We start from the raw sequence: 16872 nt of genomic DNA, 5'->3' as shown, positions 1-16872 counted from the left end.
CATGTCCTGGAAGCGGCAGCTGATGAAGAGAATCACGCCGTTGACATCACAAAACAAGAAGTCTCCTCTGTGACGCCTCGTTCCAGCAGACGCACACAAGATTACGTGCATGCTCACTTTGCCAACTGCAGCTTGGTAATTGATGGGGACAGAAAGCCTAATACAGGACAACTGGTTAGTGATGATGACGCTCAGCGTCTACAGCAGAGTCGAGCACCAGTCGCCTCCTCCCCAGGTGTACATCTCACTGAGTTTCTAGTGCAAGAGCAACCAAAACCCCCTCCTACACACAAAAAAATGGACATTTTAACCCAGCCTAAACCTTTAACGCCTCCACAGACGGAACTTGCAGATTTCACATCCTACCTAGCACGCCGTGATCTGTTGACATCGGGATTCAAGGTGTTCGACAACCGTCCCGAATCCTACTTGTCCTGGAAGTCCATCTTTCGCAATGCCATAGAAGGCCTCTACCTCAAGTCCAGCGAAGAGCTCGATCTCCTCACTAAGTGGCTCAGTGGAGAGTCACTCCAACATGCGCTGAGGATCAGGGCAGTCCATGTAAACAACCCTCAAGCAGGACTGCATCGTTTGTGGCAACGTCTAGACAAAAGTTATGGTTCTCCAGAAGTAGTTGAAGCATCACTTTTCCAACGCCTACAATCTTTTCCAAAAATATCTAATAAGGACACTCACTTATTGCAGGAACTTGCAGATCTTTTGTTAGAGTTAGAGTATGCACAAAGTGAAATTTATCTTCCAGGCCTTAGCTTTCTGGACACCCCAAGGGGGATTAACCCCATAGTTGAAAAGCTCCCCCACGGACTTCAGGAGTCTTGGGTGAAACAGGGGACAAAATACAAAAGGGACAATGGTGCAGTTTACCCACCTTTCTCATATTTTATACAGTTTATAAATGACTATGCAGAAATGAAAACATCCTAGCTTTATGTTACAAGGTTCAAACATAGTAGCAACGAAACCTGATAAGCCATGGGTAAAACCAACTAAATACAGAGTGCCGGTTGTGGTGAACAGAACAGATATCAGTCAAACAAATGTCACAGCTCAAACATCTGTTCTCAACCCAGATAAACAATGTCCTTTTCACCATAAGCCCCATGCACTTGCCAAATGCAGGGGTTTTAGATCAAAAACTCTAGATGAAAGGAGAAGTATCCTCAAAGAACATGCTATTTGTTATAAGTGTTGTTCTTCCACAGGTCACCGAGCTAAGGATTGCAAAGCCATTATCCAATGCTCAGAGTGTAACAGTAATGCTCACGTGTCTGCCATGCATGCTGGTCCACCTCCGTGGTATACCAAGGACTCTAACCTCCTGCCTCAAAGCCACGGCGGGGAGGCCGATCCTTCAAGCCCCGTGATCACAACTACTTGCCACTGGCTTCACAGATCCCTCCTCTGGACTCAGCTGCGGACATTCTCCTCCTCTTGGGCCGGGACATCATCCAAGCTCAGAAGGTTCGCAGTCAGGTGAATGGTCCGAACAGTGCACCTTATGCCCAACGCCTCGATTTGGGATGGGTAGTTGTAGGCGACGTCTGTCTCTCAGGTGCTCACAAGCCCACAGTAAACTCTTCTAAGACAGACATTCTTAATAACGGGCGTCCTACCTTCCTAAGTCCCTGTGAAAACAAAATCTGTATCAAAGACAAATACACAGAAAGCTGTTCTACATTAGGTAGACACATTTTCCAGCAAACCGTAGACGATGACAAAACGGCTCTTTCAGTAGAAGATGCTTTGTTCCTGGAAATTATGCACAAAGACTTTGCTAAAGATAAGACAAACAATTGGGTAGCTCCTCTCCCATTTCGTTCCCCAGACAGCGTTTGCCCAACAATAGAGACCAAGCTCTCGGTCGCTTAATGTTGCTCCGCAAAACACTGATAAAGTGACCTGAAATGAAGAAGCATTATATTGAGTTCTTGGACAAAACTTTCAGTAAAGGCCATGCTGAACCAGCTCCAGCTATAACTCCAGAACGAAAATGCTGGTACCTCCCTAGTTTTGGAATTTACCACCCTCAAAAGCCGGGGAAGATTAGGGTGGTGTTTGATTCAAGTGCGAAATACAACAATGTTTCTCTCAATGATGTGCTTCTAAAAGGGCCAGATCTCAATAATACTCTTGTGGGAGTTCTGACACGTTTCAGGTCCGATTCACATGCAATCATGGCTGACGTGGAGCAGATGTTTTACAATTTTGTTGTCAGAGAAGACCACCGCAACTACCTTCGCTTCTTGTGGTTTAAAGACCATGATCTGGATGGAGAAGTACAGGAATTCAGGATGAGAGTGCACGTGTTTGGGAATTTCCCCTCCCCATCAGTAGCTATTTATGGACTGAAACGAACAGCGATGGAGGGAGAAAAAAAACACGGCAGTGATGTAAGAGAGTTCATTGAACACCACTTTTATGTAGATGATGGACTAAAGTCATTTCCTTCCACTGATGAGGCCGTCAACATTCTCTGTAGGGCTCAGAAAATGCTGGCTCAAAGTAACATACGTCTGCATAAAATCTCATCCAACTGTCCCACCATCACAAACACGTTTCCAAGTGAGGATCTTGCGGCTGACATGCAGGGCCTCGACCTTGGCCTCACTACCCCACCCATGCAACGAAGCTTAGGCTTGGGCTGGAACCTGTCTAGAGACTTGTTTAAGTTCCAGATAACTGTCAATGAAAAGCCTTTCACTAAGCGCGGAGTATTGTCAGTTGTTAATAGTGTGTATGACCCACTTGGCTTTGCTGTCCCTGTCATTGTAGAGGGCAGGGCTATACTCAGAGACATTTCCACTGACGTTTGTGAATGGGACACTGAACTTCCTAGAGACAAATTACAGCAGTGGCAACCCTGGAAACACTCCCTCGAACATTTACAACAACTAGAGATTCCATAAATGTTCACCTCAATACCACTGTCTGCAGCAGTAACTAAAGAAATTTATGTTTTCTCTGACGCCTCTACTAAGGCAGTGGGAGCCGTTGCCTATCTTAAACTCACAGACAGAGATGGTCATAATGAAGTGGGCTTTCTTCTCGGCAAGGCACGGCTTGCCCCAAAACCAGATATCACCATACCCAGACTCGAGCTTTGTGCAGCGGTCCTGGCTGTCGAGGTAGCGGAGTTAGTCATGGATGAGCTGGACATAGTAGTGGATCACGTGAGTTTCTATTCGGATTCCAAAGTAGTCCTCGGGTATATTTGCAACACGAAGAAGCGCTTTCACATCTATGTGCACAACAGAGTGGAACGCATTAGACGATCTACACAAACCCATCAGTGGCATTATGTGCCCACTCACTTAAATCCTGCTGATCATGCCACGCGTGCATTACCTGCTGAACAGCTGTCTACTTCCACATGGCTCAGTGGACCTTCTTTCCTTACCAAGTCAGAAATAAGTCAGTCTCAGCCAGAGTCGTTTGAGCTTGTGAACCCAGAGAATGACAACGAACTGCGTCATGAGGTAACTACTTGTGTCACTAATCTGGAAGAGGATGTTCTCATCAGTGCGAGAAGTTTTCAAGTTGGAATGTACTGCTGAAAGCTATGTCTAAACTTCGACACATTGTTCAGTCCTTTAAGCAGAACACAGAAGGCTCCTGTCAGGGCTGGCACAACTGTAATGAGCATGTAACGGAGCAGCAGCTTGATCAAGCTAAGACCGTTATCATTCGCACTGTCCAAAGAGAAGTCTATGCAGAGGACATAAGACAGCTTGAAAAGAGTATGCCCCTCAAATGTTCAAGCCCACTTAACAAACTGAACCCGTTTCTCGACACAAATGCAATTCTCAGAGTGGGTGGGAGATTAAGACAAGCTCAGTTGACTTCGGATGAAACAAATCCTATCCTCATACCTGCAAAACATCACCTTGCTCAGCTCATTATAAGACACTTCCATGAGAAAGTATGTCATCAGGGCAGACACTTCACCGAAGGAGCAGTCAGAGCTGCAGGCTTTTGGATTGTGGGAGGAAAACAATTGAAAATGATATTCAATTGTGTGACATGTCGTAAACTAAGAGGCAGACGGCAGGAACAGATTATGGCTGAGTTACCAAAAGACAGGCTGTCCACTGACCCTCCTTTCACACACGTAGGTCTTGACGTCTTCGGGCCTTGGCCTGTCACGGTCAGGAAAACACGTGGTGGACAAGCAGATGCAAAGAGATGGGCAGTCATATTCACGTGCATGAGCACACGAGCCATTTACATCGAAGTTATTGAATCAATGGACACGTCATCATTCATAAATGCCCTGCGTGTTTTTTTGCCATCAGAGGTGCAGTCAAACTTCTTAGATCCGATTATGGGACAAATTTCGTGAGTGCATGCAAAGAACTGCAAATAGACAAACGAGGTTGTCACAACAGCAAACTAAACCGCTTTTTGGAAGACTTTAGCTGTAAATGGCTTTTCAACCCCCCACATGCATCGCATATGGCTGGCTCCTGGGAGCGCATGATTGGGTCACGCGTAAAATCCTGGATGCAATGCTCCTAGAACACAGGAATGCAAAGCTTACCCATGAAATTCTGGTGACGTTAATGGCTGAAGTTACTGCCATAGTGAATGCTCGTCCGTTAACAGCGGTTTCTGCAGATCCTGACAACCCAGTCATCCTTACCCCTGCTATGTTGCTCATGCAAAAGGTCGCGACCCCATCTATCCCACCAGGTCAGTTTGAAAGCAGTGATCTGTTCAAAGCTCAATGGAGACGCGTACAATATCTCGCTGATGTCTTCTGGAGACGATGGAAAGCAGAATATGTCTCTGGACTTCAGCACCGCCGCAAATGGAAAACTGTAAAGCCTAACCTACAAACAGGAGATGTTGTTCTGTTAAAAGAGACACTTGAGCATAGGAACAATTGGCCACTTGGACGCATCACCAAAACCTTTTCCAGTGAGGATGGACTTGTAAGGAAAATAGAGGTGATGACTTTCCGCAAGGGTGCACACAGGTGCTACATAAGGCCTATAAGTGAGGTTGTGCTATTGGTGTCTAGTGATTGTACTTGAAAACAAAATTGTGTTTCATTCTATGTTATTTGTTTCTACATGTTAGTTGGGGATGACATTCCTCGGATGTCAGACGGGGAGTGTTCTGCCCCTATATGGTTGCTATAGTGAATTTCTGTGACTGGCGCATTTCTCATTCTTTCCACTAGGGTTCAGTAGTATCCCTTAAGTTTGTGGCTTCTTCTTCAGTTGTTTATTGTGAGTGAGAAGAACCTGTAGCAGAAACACGAGCTGCTCAACTTTAAGCCTAATTTACATTGTTTGGGAGTTTGTTGAGCCATAATCTGTAAGTAATCAATGTGTAACTTCATTTTCTTCAAGAGTTGTTACTTTTCTGTTACTTATGAGGTTATTGAAACTTATAAGGAAAATGTTATGACGAACGTAAAGCATACGAAGTGCTGCGTCACTGATGTCTGTTGTTGGTTTCAAACTGAGGCGATACTGATGCTTGTGTATTGTTTTATTGTATGTTCACAGTCTTACAGAATTAAAAGAGGACATATGGTCTTCAGTTAAAGACATACAGACGAAGCGATGTGTCTTGTCGTTCCTGGAACCACCTCCTCTTATGTTTAGCTCGTTGCATAGGTTGAATATCCGCCGACACCTACGGACTACCGTTGGGCCGATGGTACGTCAACCTCCGGTTCTTGATTGAGGTTGGAAACCATAGCATACCCTTAAATGGGCATAGGTTCGTAGCAGAGGAGACGTGGAGATTGTGGGATAGCTCCGTCCATGTGAGGTAGCGGGCGCAGGAGCGCTGGCGATCAGACACAAAACACCTCAGGTAGCGCTCCAGCTGTTGGTTGGTCCGTTCCGTCTGATTGTTGGCATGGTAGCCAGATGACAGGCTACTGGTGGAATCGATCAGACGGCAGAAGGCCTTCCAGAACCGGGCGGTGAACTGGTGCCCTCTGTCCGAGACAATGGTTTTGGGGAACCCATGCAGGCGGACTACGTGTTCCAGTATCAGCTCGGCCGTGTCCTTGGCTGATGGGAGTCTGGAGAGGGCCACCAGGTGTACTGCTTTGGAAAACCGGTCAACTATCGTGAGGATGGTATTTTTCCCTTCGGAAACCGGCAGGCCCGTGATGAAGTCCAGGGCAATGTGCGTCCAGGGCCGTCGAGGAATGGGAAGTGGTTGCAGCTCTCCGGGGACGGTTCCCGGGGTGTCCGGCAACGGGCGAGGAGTGCCCCCATTGTAGGACCTCTGATCTTAAGGTTTGGGGCACGTAGAGTCATTCAGGCGGCAAACCTGCCGGTTCAGTCTCCGCAGCCTGAGCCTGGCGTACCCTCGTTTCCAAGTCCCATCGGAGAGGTGCAATTACACGTGAAGGGGGTATGACAGGCATGGGGTCCGCCCGGGGGGCGTCTTCCTCCTGTTGTCGGGAAAGGGCGTCGGCCTTGGTGTTTTTGGACCCCGGGCGGTATGACAGATGGAAGTCGAACTGTTCAAAGAATAGTGCCCACCGTGCCTGCCGTGGGTTGAGTTGTTTGAGGTTTCTGATGGTGATGAGATTCTGGTCATCCGTCCAGACAATGAACGGCTCACTGGCGCCCTGGAGCCAGTGACGCCATTCCTCCAAGGCCCACTTTATGCCCAACAGCTCGCGGTCCCCTACTCCGTATCGCTGCTGAGTGGGATTAAATTACTGGACCTCGCTGGGAGAGAACAGCGCCGGCGCCCACATCTGACGCAGCCACCTCCACAACGAACGGTTGGTTGGCATCTGGGTGAAGCAGAATAGGGGCTGTGGTGAAACGGTGGCAAAGTTCTTTAAATGCAGAAATGGCGGCGGGAGTGAGGTGGAAGGGATGAGGTGATTGCCTGGTCAGACTGGTCAGTGGTGCTGCAACTGTTCTGTAGCCCCGGATAAAGCGACGGTAGAAGTTCGCAAACCCGAGGAACCATTGAAGCTGTTTGAGAGTCTTGGGTAGGTGCCAATGACGAACAGCTTCGAGTTTCTGTGGGTCCATTGCCACACCCTGGGGTGAGATAACAAAACCCAGGAACGTGGTGGAGTGCTGGTGAAAGGCACATTTTTCCAACTTGCAGTACAATTGGTGAGCGAGCAATCTCTTGAGAACAGCCCGGACGTGCTGGATGTGTTCTTCAGTGGTGTGCGAGTATATGAGAATGTCGTCCAAGTAGACGAACACCCATCGGCCTAGCATGTCTCTCAGGACGTCATTGATAAATTGTTGAAAGGCTGAGGGTGCGTTACAGAGTCCAAATGGGATGACCAGGCTCTCATAATGTCCGGTGGGAGTGATGAAGGCCGTCTTCCACTCATCGCCCTCTCTGATGCGCACCAAGTTGTAGGCGCTGCGGAGGTCCAACTTCGTGAAAATGGTGGCACCAGAGAGGGCGTCCAGGGCTGATGGTAATCTGGTCTCCTCTCTTCTTCACGAAGAAGAACCCCGCGGCTGCCGGCGACGAAGAAGGCCGGATAGTTCCATTGCGAAGGGCGCTGGCGACATACTCCTCCATAGCCTGCGTCTCAGTGGCCGACAGCGAGTAGAGATGGCCGCGGGGTGGGACGGAACCCGGCTGAAGCTCTATCGCCAGGTCATAAGGGCGATGGGGTGGCAGATGGGTGGCTTTTCTCTTGCAAAAGGCTCCAGCCAGGTCTCGATAGGGGGAAGGTATGGCGTTGATGTCGACGTCGGGGGTCTCGGACTCCGTGGAACATGTCCCAGCCTCAGCCCGTAGGCAGAGTTCAGAGCAGGTCGGCCCACACTGGATGATTCGATTCCGGGTCCATGAGATGAGCGTGCTGCAACAGCCAGGGATAGCCAAGGATGATGGGCGGTGATGCGATGGATGTGAGGTGAAGTTGGATTTGTTCCTGGTGCTGGTCTATGGTGAGCGTGATCGGTTTGGTCTGATGGGTGATAGGGCTGGATGATAGGGGCCGACCGTCGACCGAAGTGATCTTTACGGGCTGGGATAACGCCTCAGTCTTCACCCCCGATTCTTTGGCATAGGTAGAGTCAGTAAAGTTGAACGCGGTACTTCGAACACGTTTGTGGCCGATTTGGAGGTTTACCTGAACCGTGAAGCGTGAGATGTTAGCGTTGGTCGTGGTGGAGAGGTGGAGGGGGCCCGGTGAGTCTCTCCTCGCACTCACTGGGGCTGTGCATTTCCTGGAGGAATAAGGCAGATCGCCCGATGATGTGTCGCCGCCCCACAGTAGGCACACAAGCCCCCTCGATACCGTCGTTCGCGTTCCGCCACGGTCAGGGAGGCGCGTCCTAATTGCATGGGTTTCCCGGCTCCGGTGTCAACCACGGCAGGAGGTGGAGATCCGACACATCCGGTAGTGGTGGTGGTGAAGGCTGTAGGTGGTCGTGGTGAGGTGTAGGAGAAGGTGGGTGCAGGCGGCAGGGTCCTTGGGGCTGGCTTTGGGCGAGAGACAAGGCGTTGATCTATACGGAGGGAGAGCTGGATTAATTCCTCCAGTGTGGCGGGAAGCTCCGAAGCGCGGCATCCTCCCAGTCGGTCTGCACGGCGAGAGTCCGGAACTCAGCGGCGTACTGGCTCACGGACGATCCTCCCTGCCGCAGATGGTAGAGTTTAGTGTCGGTCTTCACCTCGCCCGCTGGGTGTTCGAAGGTGAGTTTGAGTTGGTGGGTGAACTCGTTGTACGAGTGGGCGGTATCTGTATCCGCTCGTAGAACTGCCGTGGCCCACTCAGCTGCCTGCACGGATAGCAACGAAACCAGAAGCGCAATGCGTAGCCGATTGGTGTGAGTACCTGGTGGAATTAAACTCAATCTCCAGATCAAGCGCTGTTAAAAACACACTGCACTTCCCGTCCGTGCCATCCCATTTATCCGGAAGTGCCAGAAATACATCGGAAGGAGGAGGGGTGGGGTGGCACGGATGGGCCAACGGCTAGCCGCGCAATCCACAGCCGCCCGAAGATCCGCATTCTCTTGCCGGAGCTCCGCGACCTCGCGGCGCAAGCCGCGACGTCTTGGAGGCCCAGGCGCAGATTAGCGATCTCCCCGGTTAGCTTGTTGATCAGCTCGGCGTGCTGATCTACCACGACGCAGAGGCGCGCATGATCCGCTGGGTTCACCGAGGAGGGCTCAGTCATTCTGTCAAGAACTAACCTGAGGTAACCAGAAGACTTAGCTTAGCGGTTAGCCCTTTGTTGCGTGAATGGTAAACCCAAACGCGGAAGAACATGAGTAGGCAGGATAATCACACTATTTAATCTAAGGACTCTCACGAATGGGGAGCAAGGGAAAGACACAAACTAACCCGCGTCCTATAAATGCACACTCAATCAGAAAGCAAGACCAATAAAGTGAGTACTCACGATTCGACGAACGATTCCGACGAGGCATGGGCCAAACTCAATGACTGAGCAAGATGCTATGGTTTGTTTACTCCTTTTATACTTCCTGGTTTGCGACGGCTTAACTTCCGGGTCCTAGTGCCGGTCGCGTTCCGAGTGTGCATGACATACTGATCGGAAGATTGGCGGTTCATTTCCCAGCTCCACCAGGTTGCCACTGTTGGGCCCTTGAGCAAGGCCCTTAACCCTGCTCCAGGGGCGATGTATCATGGCTGCCCCTGCGCTCTGACCCCAGCTACGCTGGGATATGCGAAAAAGAAATTTCACTGTGCTTTAATGTACTGTATATGTGAAAAATAAAGGTTTGTTGTTGTTGGTTGCAAAGTTGTGTTCGACCCATTGCAACCCCATGGACCATGCTCCTCCAGGCCTTCCTGTCCTCTACTATTCCCCGGAGTCCATTTAAACTCACACCAACTGCTTCAGTGACTTCATCCAGCCACCTCATTCTCTGTCGTCCCCTTCTTCTTTTGCCCTCAATCTTTCCAAGCATTAGGCTCTTCTCCAGTGAGTCCTTCCTTCTCATTTGGTGGCCAAAGTATATAAGTTTCATCTTTAGGATCTGATCTTCTAAAGAGCAGTCAGGGTTGATCTCCTCTAGCACTGACTGGTGTGATCTCTTTGCAGTCCATGGGACTCGCAGGAGTCTTCTCCAGCACCAGAGTTCAAAGGCCTCAATTCTTTGAGGCTCAGCCTTTCTTATGCTCCAACTTCCACAGCCATACATTGCAACGAGGAAAACCATAGCCTTGACTATATGCACTTTTGTTGGCAGGGTGATGTCTTTGCTTTTTAGTGTGCTGTTTAGACTTGCCATCGCTTTCCTTCCAAGGAGCAAACATCTTTTACTTTCTTGGCTGCAGTCCCCATCTGCAGAGATCTTGGAGCCCAGAAAAATAAAATCTGTCACTACCTCCATTTCTTCCCCATCTATTTGCCAAGAATTGAGAGGGCCGCATACCATGATCTTAGTTTTCTTAATGTTGAGTTTCAAACCAACTTTTGCACTCTCCTCCTTCACCCGCATCAAGTTCCTCTTCATTTTTAGTTCCTCTTCATTTTCTGCTATTAGAGTGGTATCATCTGCATATCTGAGGCTGTTGATATTTCTCCCTGCAATCTTAATTCCAATTTGTGAGTCATCTAGCTCCGCCTTTCTCATGATGTGCTCTGCATATAAGTTAAATAGGCAAGGGAACAGTATACAGCCTTGCCGAACTCCTTTCTCAATTTTGAACCAATCAGTGATTCCGTGTCCAGTTCTCACTGTTGCTTCTTGACCCGCATATAGGTTTCTCAAGAGACAAATAAGATGGTCTGGTATTCCCATCTTTTTACGAACTTGCCACAATTTGTTGTGATCCTCACCATTAAAGGCTTTGGCATAGTCAATGAAGCAGAAATAGATGTTTTTCTGAAACTCCCTACCTTTCTCCATGATCCAGCGTATGTTGGCAATTTGATCTCTAGTTCCTCTGCCTCTTCGAAATCCTGCCTGTACTTCTGGAAGTTCTCTGTCCACATATTGCTGGAGTCTAGCTTGTAGGATTTTGAGCATAACTTTGCTAGCATGTGAAATGAGTGCGATGGTGCGATAGTTTAAGCATTCTTTGGCATTGCCCTTCCTTGGGATTGGAATGTAAACTGATATTTCCATTCCTGTGGCCACTGTTGAGTTTTCCAAATTTGCTGGCATGTTGAGTGTAGCACTTTTACTGCATCATCTTTTAAGATTTTAAATAGTTCAGCTGGAATACTGTCACCTCCACTAGCCTTGTTGTTGCTTAGACTTCCTAAGGCCCATTTGACTTTGCTCTTGTTTGCACATTTGCATGTGCACTTTAGGTTGTCTATAAAAATGTTATATTAAGTTAGTTAGTTTTTGTTAATTTATGTTGTAATTTATGTTAGGTCTCTCTGTCCTGTCTCTGCTAGCCAGCCAACTAGGCCTCTTGGTTAGCTAGTTTAGTGTCTCTGTTAATTTATGTTGTAAATTTATGTTGCTTGTAGCACCTTGGTCCTGGAGGAACGTTGTTTCGTTTCACTGTGTACTAACTGTATATGGTTGTAATGACAATAAAGCCTTGAACTTGAACTTCACATTCCAGGATGTCTGGCTCTAGGTCAGTGACCACCCCATTGTGGTTATCAGGGATGTTAAGCTAGTTCTTGTATGGTTCTTCTGTGTAATTTTTTCACCTCTTCTTAATGTCTTCTGCCTCTGTTAGGTCGCTGCCATTTTGGTCCTTTATCATGCCCACCTTTGCATAAAACGTTCCCTTCATATCTCCAATTGTCTTGAAGAGATCTCTGGTCCTCCTTATTCTATTGTTTTCTTCTATTTGTTTGCACTGTTTATTTAAGAAGGCATTCTTATCTCTTCTAGCTAGTCTCTGGAATTCTGCATTCAATTGGGTGTATCTTTCTCTTTCTCCCTTGCCTTTTGCTTCCCCCCTATCCTCAACTATTTGTAAAGCTTCCTCAGACAGCCATTTTGTTTTCTTGCATTTCTTTTTCTTTGGTATAGTTTTAGTTGCTACCTCTTGAACAATGTTGCGAACCTCCGTCCATAATTCTTTAGGCACTCTGTCTATCAGATCTAATTCCTTAAATCTATTTGCCACCTCTACTGTATATTTATCAGGGATATGATTTAGTTCATACCTGAGTGGCCTAGTGCTTTTCCCTACTTTCTTCAGTTTAAGCCTAAATTTTGCAATGAGAAGTTCATGATCTGAGCCACAGTCAGCTTCTGGTCTTGTTTTTACTGACTGTATAGAACTTCTCCATCTTTGGCTGCAGAGCACATAGTCAATCTGATTCCTGTGTTGACCGTCTGGAGTTGTCCATGTGTAGAGTCGTCTCTTGGGTTGTTGGCAAATAGTGTTTGCTAAGACCATCCTATTCTCTTGACAAAATTCTACCAGCCTGCGCCTTGCTTCATTTTGTACTCCAAGGCCAAACTTGCCTGTTATTCCGGTTATCTTTTGGCTTCCTACTTTAGCATTCCAATCCCCCATGATGATAAGGACATAATTTTTGGGTGTCAATTCTAGAAGTTGTTGTAGGGCTTCATAGAACTGGTCAACTTCATCCTCTTTTGCAGCAGTGGTTGGGGCATAGACTTGGATTACTGGGATGTTGAATGGTTTGCCTTGGATTCGAATTAAGATCATTCTGTCATTTTGGGGATTGTTTCCCAGTACTGCTTTTCCTACTCTTTTTTCTTCATAGTCTATTGACTATGAAGGCTACTTAATTTCTTCTGAAGGGATTCTTGCCCACAGTAGTATACGTGATGATCATCTGAATTAAATTCACCCATTCCTGTCCATTTTAGTTCGCTGATTCCTAAGATGTTGATGTTCAGTCTTGTCATCTCTTGTTTGACCATGTCCAGCTTGCCTTGATTCATGGATCTTACATTCTAGGTTCCTATGGAGTAAAACTCTTTACAGCATCGGTATCACCACCAGATACATCCACAGCTGAGCATCCTTTCGGCTTTGGCGCAGCCGCTTCATTCTTTCTGGCGCTACTAGTAGTAGTCTTCTGCTCTTCCCCAGTAGCATATTAGACACCTTCCGACCTGAGGCGCTCATCATCCAGCATCATATCTTTTTGCCTTTTGGTACTGTTTATGGGGTTTTCATGGCAAAGATACTGGAGTGGGTTGCCATTTCCTTTTCCAGTGGATCACATTTTGTCAGAGCTCTCTGCTATGACCTGTTCGTCTTGGGTAGCCCTGCACGGCATAGCTCATAGCTTCATTGAACTACGCAAACCCCTTTACCACGACAAGGCAGTGATCCATAAAGGTTTAACTTAACTTAACTAAATGTCCACACGTCTGTTGCTTTGCATTGGGGGCCCATATAGACCTGCTATCCATTATGGTGGCGTTGCCTAGCAACTGCACATGAGGGTGGCCACAGGCCTGCCTGACTGGAAACCCATGAAGTTGTTTGTGGGTTTGCCTGCCACAAACCGCAATGATACATTTTGGGTCCCCTCTGCCTTTTCACATTGGCTGCAAGGGTTTCCTTTCATGCTTGAGGGAAGATTTAGCTTTTTTCCACATTCACCGGCATCGTTGCACCATGTGTTGTGCGGTGGGTACTGCCGCTTCGGGCTCCTGTTCTGGGAACATTGGTGGAGGGTAGCCGAATTGGCATTCAAAGAAGAACATGCCCAGGAAAGAGAGCCATAGGGTTCTGTGGGCATATTCCACCCAGATCAGGTGGTTGGCCCAAAAGGAGGGGTTGGGGGAGGCCAAACACCTTAGGGAGTGTTTCAGGTCCTGGTTGACCCTCTCTGTTTGCCAGTTTGACTGAGGACAGGCTGGCCGTGGCCCTAATTAGGTCATGGCCCTGACTAGGAGAAGGGCTTCCAGAACTGTGGTCCGCGATCTGAGACCAGATCAAGGGGAAGGTCGTGGATGCATACCACATGTTGTAATACTAGTGCGGTTTTCTTTGCTAATGGGAGCTTTTGGAGGGGAATAAACTTTCAAGCTTTAGAAAAGCAATCAACCATGACTAATATTACAATGTATCACTTGGAGAGATGCAACCCTGTTATGAAATCATGGAAAAGGTGGGACCATGGTCTGGATGGAATGGGCAAAAGGTGTAGCAGCCCTTGATGATGCATGCGGGGCTCCTTATTTTGCATGCACACAGGACATGCTGCCATATAATCTCGGAAGTTTTTGTCCATGCCAGGCCACAACAGGTGACAGCGCAGGAATTCCAGGGTTCTGGCCACCCCTGGATGGGCTGCAAAAGGGGACGTGTGACCAAAAAAAAGGCCCTGAGGTCGGACAGTGGCTGGCACATATAGTTTGCGTGAGGGTCCACCTCCTGGGTCTGGCTCTTGTTGTTGGGCCTGAATGATCACCTATTTAATTGCCCATTGCATGGGGCCTATGATCTGAGGAGCCAGTATTATGGGCTGTGAGAAAGGGGGGTTTCATTGCTGTAACAAGGCATCAGGACTCAGGTTCTTAGAGCCTGGTCTATATGACAACACATAATTGAACCTGGTGATGAAGAAGAACCAACTGGCCTGCCGTGGGTTGAGGCGCTTGGCCGACTGGATATACGCCAGATTCTTACAGGCTTGTCACCAAATGATTTTAGGTCAAGTAGGCTTTAATTGGCACTTCAACCTTATGCATAGTAAAACGAAAAAACATTCCTCCAGGACAAAGGTGCTACATACAACATAAACAACATAAATTAACAAAAACTAACTATCTAACTAAGAACCTTAATTAGCTGGCTAACTGAGACAAGACAGATTGAGATAACATAAATTAACAGAAAAACTAACTTGCTAACTTGGAGACCTAATTAGCTGGCTAGCTGGGACACGACAGATTTAAATTAACAAGTTTAATTTATTAAGTTAAACAGAGAACCATCTACATTTTTTATACAAAAGAGACAACATAATATGCATGTGCAACTATGTAAACAAAAGCAACAAAGTGACAAATTCACAATTGATGAATATTGTGCAAAAGAGCATTTACAGGTTGATGTGTACATTAGTTTGATAGTGTAGATCAGTGTGTTTGCGCGTATGTTGACTAATTAGTCCAGTCTCAATGTTTTGAGGTAGTTGATTGATGATAGTGGGTGTGGGTGTGTATGTTTTATCATCCAATCTTTTTTTGTTGAGGAGACGCATTGGCCTTTGGATAAAAGCTGTTAAACAGTCTGAATGTGTGTCCCCTAATGCTTCGGTACTCTTTTCCAGGTGACAGGAGGGTGAAGAGTGTGTGTGATGAGTGTGTCCAATCAGCCACAATGCTGGTGGCTTTGCGGATGCAGTGTTTGGTGTAGATGTCTTCAATAGAGGGAAGAGCGACCCCAATGATCTTTTCTGCTGTCCTCACTATCTGCTGTGGGGTCTTGCGATCTGATTGCAACAGGATGGTAGTCATTAAGACAGGACACAGAAGACTTCTTTGGCACGGGGATGATGGTGGTGGACTTGAAGCACGTGGGAACGATGGCGCTGCTCAGAGATGTTGAAGATGTCAGACATTCTCTGAGCACTCTGCCAGGGATATTGTCTGGTCCAGCAGCTTTACATGGGTTGACTCTGCGTAGAGTTTTTCTCAAATCAGCCGTGGTGAGACACAGCACCTGGTCGTTTGGAGGAGGGATGGTCTTCCTAACTGTTATGCAGAGGTGGAAAGTAATTAATTACATTTACTCGCATTACTGTAATTGAGTAGATTTTTTGTGTACTTCTACTTTTTAAAGTAGTTTTAAAATCTGTAATTTTACTCTTAATTAAGTATGTCTTGTTTAAAGTATTGTACTTCACTACATTTTAAATCATATTCACTACTGAGTAAAAAATTAATGAATGAAAATAAAAAATAATACAAATAATACAACAGGGAAGGAAAAAAATTGCACCCCGGGAACCACTGCACTGATGGATTGATGGGCGTGGAGACCAAACGCGCTAAATTCACAAGAACGATGGAGACGGACAAAACAGATGCCAGTGATGCAGACCAAGCTGAAAGTGGTCATTACATTTTTTTATCTCATTATACATCTGAGCACTTGAGGGTTAAGGGCCTTGCTCAAGGGCCCAACAGTGGCAACTTGGTGGTTGTGGGGTTTGAACCTGGGATCTTCCGAACTGTAGTCCAATGCCTTAACCACTGAGCTACCCCTGGCCCTAAAGCAACCACTTTAATTTCATGCACAACAAAGGGAACAGATTCATTATGCAAGGGTGTTCCATCCCACCCCCGCTGTGAAAAAAAAAAAAAAAAGTAACTCAGTAACTTTTACTCTGAGTACATTTTTAATGAGCTACTTTTTACCTGTACTTAAGTAGATTTTTATTATGGTAACTTTACTTGTACTTCAGTAAAGGTTCACTAAAGTAACAGTACTTTTACTTAAGTACTTTTACTTAAGTTTACTTACTCTTTCTCCCTCTGCTGGCATGTCTGATACCTTTACTGGTGCTACCTAATGATTGCACGGAGTGCACAGGATTCAGGGCCCTTAAATAAACACGTTACCAGGTACAGTGCATCCGCTCTGATTGTGCTTACAGCACTGTCACCTGGTGTCAGTGCATCTGAGTGACCGTACAGAGTATTCTTTCTCGGTTCTGCTTGTTACAAAAAAATTATAATAGTAATTATAATAATAATAAAAATAATAAATCTGAGTATCAAGTATTTATTTTATTAACAGTGTATGTTGCGTAATCATTCTTTCTCAGAAAAAAGGTGTGTGTGTGCTATAAATAAGTCCAACTGCAATGGCAATGTACATAAAGTAAAACATGATTAAAGGAGAGTTATGAGATATGTAAACATATGTGATGAAATGGAAATGAAGTGCCCTCTAAAAGGCAATGCAAGAAAAAAAAAAAATGTTATCTCAAGGGTCTGGTCAATGTGG

Source organism: Clarias gariepinus, chromosome 7 (genome assembly GCF_024256425.1).
Source record: "Clarias gariepinus isolate MV-2021 ecotype Netherlands chromosome 7, CGAR_prim_01v2, whole genome shotgun sequence".
Classification (NCBI taxonomy): Eukaryota; Metazoa; Chordata; class Actinopteri; order Siluriformes; family Clariidae; genus Clarias; species Clarias gariepinus.
The sequence above is the reverse complement of the archived record's forward strand: the minus strand, read 5'-3'. Positions refer to the sequence as shown.